Source organism: Schistocerca serialis, chromosome 9, assembly GCF_023864345.2.
Source record: "Schistocerca serialis cubense isolate TAMUIC-IGC-003099 chromosome 9, iqSchSeri2.2, whole genome shotgun sequence".
Lineage (NCBI taxonomy): Eukaryota > Metazoa > Arthropoda > Insecta > Orthoptera > Acrididae > Schistocerca > Schistocerca serialis.
In genome coordinates, this window is record NC_064646.1 from 29,676,570 (window position 1) to 29,690,755 (window position 14,186).

A 14,186-nucleotide genomic window follows, 5' to 3' on the forward strand; every position below is an offset into this window, starting at 1 on the left:
AAATTTTTTCTGTTTGAGCTTTGTCATGTTTAGGTACTAGTTATATGATTTGCTTCTGCTGTTTGCCAGGCATAGTGCTACTGAATTTTAATTTGTGTTACTCTGCAAGCCAGTTTACTACTGATTTATTTTTCTTGTTTGCTGCTCATTGCCTTATATTAGTTGTAACTTATGCTGCTTGCTTCGCCATTTGTATTTTTGATCATTGCTGTGTGTGTTAATTGTTTTGTGCTGCTGCATTGCCTCGTCACTTAGTTTAGCATCTGAGCTCAGTAGATTTAAGTTAGCTTAAGAGGGGGTAAACTACATAAGAAACTGACTATGGACAATAGGAAAAAAATGCATTGAGAAGTTATACAAAAAAAAGTACAGAAATCAGGTATAGATAGGACCTTTGGGAATAATGATGAACCAAGGGAGATCTCCATGCAAAATACTGCAGTAAAACAAACCCTGTCCTTTCCTTTTGTATTATTTTGCTATGTGTGTATGTACCATTGTGTATTTGTCTTTTTCCTGTCTTTAAGTGTTTAGCTAATAAGATTTATGTTGTAGAATTTTTCTAATACTATGTCATTTACTTTGTAAAGATGTTTAGACATTACTTGCTCTGTTTTGTTTTAATGCTCAAGTGTGAAATTGATGTTTCGAAAGTTATTCTGATCTTTTATGTATGTACTTATGTCATAATTCCTGTAACACTGATGTATATGTTATTTCGATTCTTTTGGAAATCCCATATTACTACAAATGTTATCTGTACTATTATGTTCTTTAATGATGTATTTTGTACCTTTGTAATTGTATTTTCATGTTGTAAATTTATAAAATTGTAATTGACACCAGTTCATCAAATTATTAACTTGTAAGTTACATTTCACTGCACACGTTTCTGTTGGTCATAGTATATGGACAATATGTGAGAAGTAGAGACTGTTAGTGTTTGCACGTGTGTTAATAATTCAGCAAGGGACTGGATAACAGCATTGCTGGTTCTAAGGACAATTCCAAAAACTTTGTAAGTGCACAAGTGGTGGTTATGGACTTGCTATATTATCCGCAAGACTCTTCGATGGTGATTGTGCACCTGCACAGTCACAACAGATGGCTGCTGGCCAACTCTACAAGGACTACAGTGGGTCTGCATCTTTGATGACCCACCAATACCATTATTTCTACAAGGACTACAGTGGGTCTACACCCTTGCTGACTCACCAATACCATTATTTCTACAAGGACTACAGTGGGTCTACACCCTTGCTAACTCACCAATACCATTATTTCTACAAGGCCTACAGTGGGTCTACACCCTTGCTGACCCACCAATACCATTATTTCTACAAGGACATTGCTGACTCACCAATACCATTATCTCTACAAGGACTGCAGTGGGTCTGCACCTCTGATGATCCACCAATTCCATAATCTCTACCAGGACTACAGTGGGTCGGCTCTGTGATGACCTACCTACCAATATTCTTCAAAACGTCAACTGACTCTGCTGTGGGTTTGCTCTGTTGTGGCCCATTACCTGTCTGCATGTCAAGAGTCAGCACTGTCTTTCCATTGGAAGGACAACACTACTTCTTCAAGACTGCATGGAAATCCACTACTTCTGTGTGCAATTTCTTATACTAATGAGACTTTGGGAAAAAAACTGTAATTACTATTATGATGAAAGATCAGGACTATCTTTATGGACTGTGAGAAAATTTTAGCTTTTGACCAACATTGTATCAATAAGTGTGTGCATTTGATTTCTTTGTTATTGTAATTACGATTATGAAAAATTTTAATAAATATGTATTGCCCAGTGCCCAAAACAATTTGTAAAATTTTTTGTGGGGAGCATGGGGGCTATGTAAGTAGGCTGTTTAGGTTTTTTTATTGGTAACGCCACCTCTGTATGAAAATCACTGGCTGTGCTGTGTGCAGTCTGTGGCTGCTTTGCATTGTTGTAATACTCGCCATTGTAGTGTTAGGCAGCTGGCTGTGAACAGCGCATAGCATTGCGCAGTTGGAGGTGAGCCGCCAGCAGTGGTGGATGTGGGGAGAGAGATGGCGGAGTTTTGTAATTTGTCATGAACTGCTATATATATTATGACTATCAAGGTAAATACATTGTTTGTTCTCTATTAATATCTTTCATTTGCTAACTATCCCTATCAGTAGTTGGTGCCTTCTGTAGTTTGAATCTTTTATTTAGCTGGCAGTAGTGGCTCTCGCTGTACTGCAGTAGTTCGAGTAATGAAGATTTTTGTGAGGTAAGTGATTTCTGAAAGGTATAGTTTAATGTTACTCAGTGCCATTCTTTTGCAGGGATTTTTGAAAGTCAGATTGCGTTGCGCTAAAAAATATTGTATGTCAGTTTAAGCACAGTCTTGTATAAATTGTTCTAAGGGGACGTTTCATATGTCGACCCTGGGGGACGTTTCAATTTTTTATTTTAGTTCTCGACCATAAACTACCAGCGGTAGGATTCGCCTACCGGAACACAAAATCGGCGAATATGCTACTGTTTAAAAGTTAAATTTCCTCATTTTGCTAAAAACATTCAACAGCGAAGACACCCATAAATATTATTTATTTCAAACAATCGGGTTCCACAGACTTTGCTGTCATATTCATGTCTTAAAAAAACTATTTTGTTATTAAACGTGTGCATTTTGCGCTGGACCTCACGCTAAATTGTCATGTGGATAAGAACCAGCACATTGTAAAAGGTTTGTCACAATTAAAATATATAAACACATAAAGCACCTTGTGCAAATTGCTATGTCCATATATACATGGCTCACCGAGGTTTGTTGCATCACAACACAGTAGACAGTAACTCATATGTGGGGGATGCTGGGCATGTTCTGAACATTTCAGTTATGACAAACCATTTACAACGTGCTCATTTTTATCCACATGACAACTTAGCTTTAGATCCAACGCAAAATGAACACGTTTCATAAAAAAAAGTTTTTTTAAGACCTGAAAATTACAGCAACGTCTGTGAAAACCAGCTTGTTTTAAATTAAGTAATATTTATGAGATCTTGGCTGTTGGATGCTTTTAGCAGCTGTTTAAAAGACTTCAGTCAATGTGGGACTCCACTGCATCATTTTACCTTCCTCAGCACCTTCGAAAATTATACCAAAAACTTTCGCATGCAAACGTATTTGCGCTCTTTTGTGCTGAGAGAGAAGGAGAGAGCACCAGTGGGAAAGAGATGGAAAAGTAATAAATAGTGGAAGATAGTAGAGAGTGGTTGTGGTGTAGAAAGAGCGAAGTAGACAGTGGCTGTGTGAAAAAAAAAAAAAAAAATAACTCAATGGCCTTGGATCATAGTTGACAGTGACAGATCATTTCTAGGAAAAGAGTGAAGGATACAGTGCCAATGGGGAGGAGAACGTGGAAATGGCTGACAGCTAGTGATAATGAGGGAGTCTGTGACAATGACAACGAGTAAAAAGAGAGAGCGAGAGGGGGGGAGGGGGGTAGTGACTGTGAGAAGATACGGCACCAGTGGGGAAACAAATACTTTCAGAAAAATTTCTTTACATTTAGATCTACATTCGATGTTAACAAATTTCTGTTCTTCAGAAATGCTTACCTTGCCATAGTCAGTCTACATTTTATATCCTCCCTACTGCGACCATCATCAGTTATTTTGCTGCCCAAACAACAAAACTCATCTACTACTTTAAGCGTCTCATTTCCTAATCTAACTCCCTCAGCATCACCTGATTTAATTGGCGTACATTCCATTATCCTCGTTTTGCTTTTGTTGATGTTCATCTTATATTCTCCTTTCAAGACACTGTCCATTCCATTCAGCTGCTCTTCCAGGTCCTTTGCTGTTTCTGACAGAATTACAATGTCGTCGGCAAACCTCAGTTTTATTTCTTCTCCATGGATTTTAATTCCTACTCCAAATTTTTCTTTTGTTTTCTTTACTGCTTGCTCAACATACAGATTGAATAACATCGGAAATAGGCAACAACCCTATCTCACCCCCTTCTCAACCATTGCTTCCGTTTCATGACCCTCGGCTCATATAATTGCCATCTGGTTTCTGTACAAATTGTAAATATACAAATCTTTAACATCATGCAGCGCATCAGCAACCGTATATGTATAGAAAATAAACAATTTTTTTCCAGCCTTCAGTGGCAAGGTAATTTTTACTCGTTTACCTAGGTTTATATTCCAGTAATGGAATCTTCTTCAGAACAAAAATTAAATTATTTTGACAGCCAAACACTGGCCATGTCACAGATTAAAAATTAAAACAATAAAGACGCATAATCATAAGATTATGTCTGTCAAGATTAAAACCATTAAGGTGAATGTAGACGGAGCTACGCCGGCCTTATTTCTGGCCGGCGTAGCTCCGTCTCAAAATAATTTAATTTTTGTTCTGAAGAAGATTCCATTACTGGAATCGAAACCTAGGTAAACGAGTAAAAATTACCTTGCAACTGAAGGCTGGAAAAAATTGTTTATTTTCTAAATTGTAAACAGCATTTCGCCCCCTGCATTTCACAACTGCCATCTTCAGAATTTGAAAGTGTGTTCCAGTCAGCATTGTCAAAAGCTTTTTACAGATTCTACAAATGCTAGAAACGTAGGTTTGCCTTTCTCCAAATATGTCAACCCAATTTTGTTGTTATTTAAAAAAAAGTGACATGATTTAAACATAATACAATTCGGAAAATATTGGAGATACGCAAAAAATGCTCATTAGGATAAAATACAGAATAAATATAATTTATTATTAAACACTAAGTACATCTTTACACATACAATCGGTCCATGCATCACAGTGTACGGTACGAATATGTTACAATAACCAGCGATCAGAAATTTGGTTTTTCAAGTGGTCATATCTCGGATTCTATTGATGACGGAGATAAGGGATCAACTGTTTTGGATAACAGATCATTTGTATACATATCGGAAGAGTTGGCATCCTGCAGTTAACCTACAGTACAGGGTCAAAATTTAAACATTACAAACTTTCTTTTGAAAAACCCCGAAAAGCCGTGATTTTTGTATATGATAAGTACCAGTTGTGGAGATGGCCACTTCAATAATATCTGTTCATGGCAGACCGTCGAAAATTTTGCCATATGTTCTTGACATGACACGCTTGGGAAGCTTTGGAACTTTTTTCGATATCATTATCCGTTATCAAGATCCAGAGGTTCAAATTTGTCGTACTTATGCAGTAAAATGTGCACATAATGCCCAGTCTGAGGCGCAAATGTAGTTTTAACAGACGTTGTGGACACTGTTTTGACTGTGTGTCAGTCAATAGGCCGTTTTCGTTGAGGTAGTTCATAATGTTCGAACAAATATATGTTCCAAACTCCTGCTGCATATCGAATTTGGTTTAATTTACTTTCACTACACTTTTAAGCAAAAGACGATGTATTACACCAAACTGTCCATTGATGAGAGGTCAGGTGCTAGTAACGCTACGATATCGAGTGTTCCGTTCGCACTCGTTCCGTGGCGTGCCAGCACCTATTGTATTAATAATTATTAATAATTTATAAACAGACATCAGCGCGGTCGCATATAAACCGCGAGGAGTCGTGCAACGGGGAGTGTGGTGTAACCTGATTGCTTGTAACGCTGTTAATGCCGCTTTGTGAACCTTTCGTTCAGGAACTGTTTGAATCATAGCACCAAAGTCTAGTTGTCTAGCAAATTATATTCATTTTCCGAGGTTGCCAAACCTGCGAGATGTTGTTGATACGTAGTGGATCTGACAAGGGGAGGCTGCCAATTGTGAAATTCAGATTCGATTCATACTGCGCATAATAAAAGCTCATGGCCAGAGGTTTAATGTGGCAAAGCACCAAGATGCACTTCTCAGCCGTTGTCGAGAAAATCGACAGTTAAAAGAAACCGTTGCGGTGAAATACTCTCTACGATTAAATTTCCTAGAACGTCGTGGCGCAACGGTAAGTGCTCGGGTTTGTAATCCGAAGATCGCCGGATCGAATCTCGCGCCATGCAACCTTTTTTTTTAGTATTTGTTTTTTGTAATTCATATATATATATATATATATATATATATATATATATATATATATATATAGTGGGGTCTCTACTCTAATTCGAACGTTTGACTTACACTATACGTATTCGCTTCGGAATATCGTTTCTACGTCTTCCGTTAACTACACGTGTAAACATTATGAAGACAATTAATAATATTTGTGAAATACAACTTTGTTTGCGGAAAACATACTCATGTTCGAAGTCGCCAGTTTTTCAACGACAAACGTCTTTCAACAACTTATTATATGCATAATTGCTGCAACTGATTGCCGGGAATTATATATATATATATATATATATATACATTTGAATTACAAAAAACAAATACTAAAAAAAAAGTTGCATCCGGCGACCTTCTGATTACGAACCCGAGCGCTTACCGCTGCGCCACGACACTGTATGAAATTATAAATCGTAGAGAGTATTTCACCGCAACGGTTTCTTGTTAACTGTCGATTTTCTCGACAACGGCTGCGAAGTCCATCTTGGTGCTTTGCCACATTACACCTCTGGCCATGAGCTTTTATTATGCGCCGTATGAATCGAATCTGAATTTCACAATTGGCGGCCTCCCCTTGTGAGACAACTTTTAACACGAGCTACAGTGCAGAAAGACCTATCCGTTTCAGCTACAGTCACTGGAACAGTGTAAAATATACGAATACATACATATACAGGGCTATTACAAATGATTGAAGCGATTTCATAAATTCACTGTAGCTCCATTCATCGACATATGGTCACGACACACTACAGATACGTAGAAAAACTCATAAAGTTTTGTTCCGCTGAGGCTGCACTTCAGGTTTCTGCCGCCAGAGCGCTCGAGAGCGCAGTGAGACAAAATGGCGACAGGAGCCGAGAAAGCGTATGTCGTGCTTGAAATGCACTCACATCAGTCAGTCATAGCAGTGCAACGACACTTCAGGACGAAGTTCAACAAAGATCCACCAACTGCAAACTCCATTCGGCGATGGTATGCGCAGTTTAAAGCTTTTGGATGCCTCTGTAAGGGGAAATCAACGGATCGGCCTGCAGTGAGCGAAGAAACGGTTGAACGCGTTCGGGCAAGTTTCACGCTAGCCCGCGGAAGTGGACGAATAAACCAAGCAGGGAGCTAAACGTACCACAGCCGACGGTTTGGAAAATCTTACAGAAAAGGCTAAAGCAGAAGCCTTACCGTTTACAATTGCTACAAGCCCTGACACCCGATGACAAAATCAAACGCTTTGAATTTTCGGCGCGGTTGCAACAGCTCATGGAAGAGGATGCGTTCAGTGCGAAACTTGTTTTCAGTGGTGAAGCAACATTTTTTCTTAATGGTGAAGTGAACCGACACAATGTGCGAATCTGGGCGGTAGAGAATCCTCACGCATTCGTGCAGCAAATTCGCAATTCACCAAAAGTTAACGTGTTTTGTGCAATCTCACGGTTTAAAGTTTACGGCCCCTTTTTCTTCTGCGAAAAGAACGTTACAGGACACGTGTATCTGGACATGCTGGAAAAGTGGCTCATGCCACAACTGGAGGCCGACAGCGCCGACTTCATCTTTCAACAGGATGGTGCTCCACCGCACTTCCATCATGATGTTCGGCATTTCTTAAACAGGAGATTGGAAAACCGATGGATCGGTCGTGGTGGAGATCATGATCAGCAATTCATGTCATGGCCTCCACGCTCTCCCGACTTAACCCCATGCGATTTCTTTCTGTGGGGTTATGTGAAAGATTCAGTCTTTAAACCTCCTCTACCAAGAAACGTGCCAGAACTGCGAGCTCGCATCAACGATGCTTTCGAACTCATTGATGGGGACATGCTGCGCCGAGTGTGGGAGGAACTTGATTATCGGCTTGATGTCTGCCGAATCACTAAAGGGGCACATATCGAACATTTGTGAATGCCTAAAAAAACTTTTTGAGTTTTTGTATGTGTGTGCAAAGCATTGTGAAAATATCTCAAATAATAAAGTTATTGTAGAGCTGTGAAATCGCTTCAGTCATTTGTAATAACCCTGTACTACATTCTGAAAGAAGCTTAAAATTGTAGGTTCGTCCATCTTATTCAAAAGTTCTGATGGCTCCAAAGTAATGTATTCAGAGTGTAAAGTAGGAGTTGATTTCAAATATCTAATTTCTTCTTCTAAAATTACAGTGCTTTTGGGTTTTGTTAAGAATGATCTTGGTTTGCATAAGGCGGGTGTTATCGCATTCCTTGTAAGTGTGGCATGGCATACAGTACGTTGGTCAGACTATCAGGACCGTGGAGGACCGATTTGCTGAGCATCAACGGCACACACGATTACAGCAGCCATGGAGATCTGCTATTGCCGAACATTGTTTGGATACCGGTCGCCCTATGTTATATAACAATACCGAGATATTGGCATACACGTCCAGCTATTGGGACTGTGTTATTAAGGAAGCTATTAAGATTAAATTAGAGAGCAACCTTTTAACTGGGATGGAGGTTTTTGTTTAAATTCCGCTTGGAATCCTGCTCTCTCCTTGTCAAAAAACAGAGGAACAGAGAGCGTGTTACCTCACCAGTTCGTTCGTGGTCTTTCACTATCGATACCCTTGACTTTGGTCATCTTTGGTGGCACTAGTGTTCAGTGTGTGTGTGTGTGTGTGTGTGTGTGTGTGTGTGTGTGTGTGTGTTATCTTTCACTGAATTACTCTAAGAACCGAGGTTTTAAATTTACTTGTACATAGCCTGTCCGTTGCAATTTGTGCCTTGAAAATGGCGGGGTGTACTCCCGCCGAAATGTCGGCGGTCGCTATAAATATTACCTGGCTGAATTCCCCTAAGTTGTTTGAAAATTGTATACGCCAGGAGAAACTCAGATATGACATTGGATAGATGCTTTGAACGAACTACAAATGGTATCTCCATAAAAAATTTCGAGAAGACATTTGGATTTTCCACCATCCGAAGGTGCGAGCGACTCATCGAATACTGGTATATAAAAAAAAACCGCTACGCTACTTCTTTCATTTTCATTGCTCTCGTGTGTGTCCTCCCCCCCCCCCCCCCGCCCCCCACCCCTCAACTTTCTTCGTTTACTGCCCCCCCCCCCCCCCGCCCTTTAGAAACAGGCTAGATGTCTTGGGATCGGCATTTTTTGATAAGTGCAATTCTTTTACTCTGTTTCTTCTTCTTCTTCTTCTTCTTCTTCTTCTTCTTCTTAGGACATAAGTGGCAGTGTCAAGTTGATCTTTAATTTTTTGTAGTTTGCCTTTCCTGTCCAGGGCAGAAAAAAATTAAAAAAGTGGTCGGAGCATCTCCCTAGTAAGCGGGAGAACCGGGTTCGAATCCTGGCCCAGCACAAATTTTCAACTTTCCAAATTGGTGTAAATCAATACCTACCAGTTACATGTCGTAATAGAGGGGATCTAGTATTGTTATTTAAAAGAGTTTTGGGCGACTTAAGTTCAAATAACGCAGAAGAAATAGATAACATTCCAACGGAATTTCTAAAACCATTGTGGGTTAGTGACAAATATTAATCAAGTTGGTGTTTACAATGTATGAGATTGGCGATATACCATCAGACTGCGAGGTTTGTCGCACAATCATCTTAACAGTGCATGCATCCAATTTGCTAACAAGAATAATATACAGAAAAACGGAAAATAAAATGTAAAATGATGGATCTCTTAGATAATGATCAGTTTGGCTTTAGGAAAGGTAAAGGCACCAACAAGATAGGTCTGACGTTGCGGTTGATACTGGAAGCAAAACTGAAGAAAAATCAAGACACATTCATACGATTTATCTATTTGGAAATCCCCCCCGTGAACCATGGACCTTGCCGTTGGTGGGGAGGCTTGCGTGCCTCAACGATAAAGATAGCCGTACCGCAGGTGCAACCACAACGGAGGGGTATCTGTTGAGAGGCCAGACAAACGTGTGGTTCCTGAAGAGGGGCAGCAGCCTTTTCAGTAGTTGCAGGGACAACAGTCTCTTTGATTGACTGATCTGGCCCTGTAACACTAACCAAAACGGCCTTGCTGTTTCGGTACTGCGAACGGCTGAAAGCGAGGGGAAACTACAGCTGTAATTTTTCCCGAGGGCATTCAGCTTTACTGTATGATTAAATGATGATGGCGTCCTCTTGGGTAAAATATTCCGGAGGTAAAATAGTTCCCCATTCGGATCTCCGGGCAGGGACTACTCAAGAGAACATAGTTATCAGGAGAAAGAAAACTGGCATTCTACGGATCGGAGTGTGGAATGCCAGATCCCTTAATCGGGCAGGTATATTAGAAAATTTAAAAAGGGAAATGGATAGGTTAAAGTTAGATATAGTGGGAATTAGTGAAGTCCGGTGGCAGGAGGAACAAGACTTCTGGTCTGGTGAATACAGGGTTATAAATACAAAATCAAACAGGTGTAATGCAGGAGTAGGTTTAATAATGAATAAAAAATAGGAAAATGTATGATGAGATAAAAGAAATTATTCAGGTAGTGAAGGGAGATGAAAATTTAATAGTCATGGATGACTAGAATACGACGGTAGGAAAAGGAAGAGAAGGAAACGTAGTAGGTGAATATGGATTGGGTCTAAGAAATGAAAGAGAAAGCCGCCTGGTAGAATTTTGCACAGAGCGTAACTTAATCATAGCTAACACTTGGTTCAAGAATCATGAAAGAAGGTTGTGTACATAGAAGAACCCGGAGGTACTAAAAGGTTTCAGATAGATTATATAATGGTAAGAGAGAGATTTAGGAACCAGATTTTAAATTGTAAGACATTTCCAGGGGCAGATGTGGACTCTGACCACAATCTATTGGTTATGAACTGTAGATTAAAACTGAAGAAACTGCAAAAAAAGTGGGAATTTTAGGAGATGGGACCTGGATAAACTGAAAGAACCAGAGGTTGTACAGAGTTTCAGGGAGAGCATAAGGGAACAATTGACAGGAATGGGGGAAAAAAATACAGTAGAAGAAGAATGGATAGCTTTGAGGAATGAAATAGTGAAGGCAGCAGAGGATCAAGTAGGTAAACAGAAGAGGGCTAGTAGAAATCCTTGGGTAACAGAAGAGATGCTGAATTTAATTGATGAAAGGAGAAAATGCAAAAATCCAGCAAGTGAAGCAGGCAAAAAGTAATACAAACGTCTCAAAAATGAGATCGACAGGAAATACAAAATGGGTAAGCAGGGATGGCTAGAGGACAAATGTAAGGATGTAGAGGCTTATCTCACGAGGGGTAAGATAGATACTGCCTACAGGAAAATTAAAGAGACCTTTGGAGAAAAGAGAACCACTTGCATGAATATCAAGAGCTCAGATGGAAACCCAGTTCTAAGCAAAGAAGGGAAAGCAGAAAGGTGGAAGGAGTATATAGAGGGTCTATACAGGGGCGATGTTCTTGAGGACAATATTATGGAAATGGAAGAGGAGGTAGATGAAGATGAAATGGGAGATATGATACTGCGTGAAGAGTTTGACAGAGCACTGAAAGACCTAAGTCGAAACAAGGCCCCGAGAGTAGACAACATTCCATTAGAACTACTGACAGCCTTGGAAGAGCCAGTCCTGACAAAACTCTACCATCTGGTGAGCAAGATGTATGAGACAGGCGAAATTCCCTCAGACTTCAAGAAGAATATAATAATTCCAATCCCGAAGAAAGCAGGTGTTGACAGATGTGAAAATTACCGTTAATAAGTCACAGCTGCAAAATACTAACTCGAATTTTTTACAGACGAATGGAAAAACTGGTAGAAGCCGACCTCGGGGAGGATCAGTTTGGATTCCGTAGAAATGTTGGAACACGTGAGGCAATACTGACCCTACGACTTATCTTAGAAGAAAGATTAAGGAAAGGCAAACCTACGTTTCTAGCACTTGTAGACTTAGAGAAAGCTTTTGACAATGTTGACTGGAATACTCTCTTTCAAATTCTGAAGGTGGCAGGGGTAAAATATAGGGAGCGAAAGGCTATTTACAATTTATACAGAAGCCAGATGGCAGTAATAAGAGTCGAGGGACATGAAAGGGAAGCAGTGGTTAGGAAGGGAGTGAGGCAGGGTTGTAGACTCCCAGATGCTATTCAATCTGTATATTGAGCAAGCAGTAAAGGAAACAAAAGAAAAGTTAGTAGTAGGTATTAAAATCCATGAAGGAGAAATAAAAATTTTAAGATTCGCCGATGACATTGTAATTCTGTCAGAGACAGCAAAGGACTTGGAAGAGCAGTTGAATGGAATGGATAGTGTCTTGAAAGGAGGATATAAGATGAACATCAACAAAAGCAAAACGAGGATTATGGAATGTAGTCTAATTAAGTCGGGTGATGCTGCGGGGATTAGATTAGAAAATGAGACAACGTAGTAAAGGAGTCTTGCTATTTGGGGAGCAAAATAACTGATGATGGTCGAAGTAGAGAGAATAAAAGATGTAGACTGGCAATGGCAAGGAAAGAGTTTCTGAAGAAGAGAAATTTGTTAACATCGAGTATTGATTTAAGTATCAGGAAGTCGTTTCTGAAAGTATTTGTACGTAGTGTAGACATTATGGCAGTGAAACATGGACGATAAATAGATTAGACAGGAAGAGAATAGATGCTTTCGAAATGTGGTGCTACAGAAGAATGATGAAGATTAGATGGGTAGATCACATAACTAAGAAGGAGGTACTGAATACAATCGGGGAGGAGTTTGTGGCACAACTTGACTAGAAGAAGGGATGGGTTGGTAGGACATGTTCTGAGGCATCACGGAATCACCAATTTAGTTCTGGAGGGCAGCGTGGAGGGTAAAAATTGTAGAGGGAGACCAAGAGATGAATACACTAAGCAGTTTCAGAAGGATGTAGGCTGCAGGAGGTACTGGGAGATGAAGAGGCTTGAACAGGATAGAGTAGCATGGAGAGCTGCATCAAACCAGTCTCAGGACTGAAGACCACAACAACAACAGTGTCAAATGGTGCAAGATGTTTGAAATCCTGCGAAAAATGGGGGTAAGCTATAGGGAAATACGGAACACATACAATATGTACAAGAACCAAGACGAAAGAATTAGATGGGAAACCAAGAACGAATTTCTCGAATTAAAAATGTGTGAGAAAGGGATGTCGTCTTTCGCCCCTACTGTTCAGTCTCTGCTTCAAAAAACTATGAAGAAGTAAAAGAAACCAAGAGCGGGATCAGGATTCAGGGTAAAGTGCTATCAACGATAAGATCAGCTGAAGGTATGACGTTGCTACCCTCAATGAAAGTGAAGTAAAATTATGGTATCTGTTGAATGGAGCGATCGGTCTAATGAGTACGAAAATGAATTGAGAGTAAATCAAGGACATAAAAACAGGCTACTATTTGCAAGAAGAGCATTCCTAGCCAAGACATGACTAGTAGTATCAAACATAGGCCTTAATTTGAGGTAGAAATTTCTGAGAATGTACGTCTGGAGCACAGTATTGTATGTTAGTGAAACATGGACTGTGGGAAAACCGGATAAGAACTGAAGAATTTGAGATTTAGTGTTACAGAAGAATGTTGAAAATTCGGTGCACTGTAAGGTAAGGAATCGGCGAGGTAAAGTAATACTAGAATGGAAAACACCGACAAGAAGTAGGGCAGGGTGATATGACATGTGATAACACATTGTGAAGTATCTTCCATGGTTTTAGAGAGAGCTGTAGAGGTAAACACTGCAGAGGAAGACAGAAATTGGAATACATGCAGCGAAGAATTAAAGACGAACGTTGGAGGTGGTACTCTGAGACGAAAAGGTTCACACAGGAGGGAAATTTGTGAGGGGCCGCATCAAACCGGACTCAAAAAACAAGATTTTCATAATTTTCATAGTTACCCCAAACGTTGTGGATTCTGGCCGAGTATTTAATAAAGTGTAAAAGAATGTATACTCTTTAGAGTTAAGTTATGATCTAGATATCACCATGCCATATTCTAGTGTAGCAGATGTTCCACTTAAATCTTTCAAGGTAAATATCTCTGGAACAAAAATAGATATTGGAAAACGACTTTAACTGGTATGAATGTTAGACAGGGGCTCATGAAAATAAATACTGTGACCTATTCCAAAATGTAAGCAAATATTAGTTCCAACACAAACTTATCTTTTTTAAATGGACGCCCAATATTATTTCTTACGCAA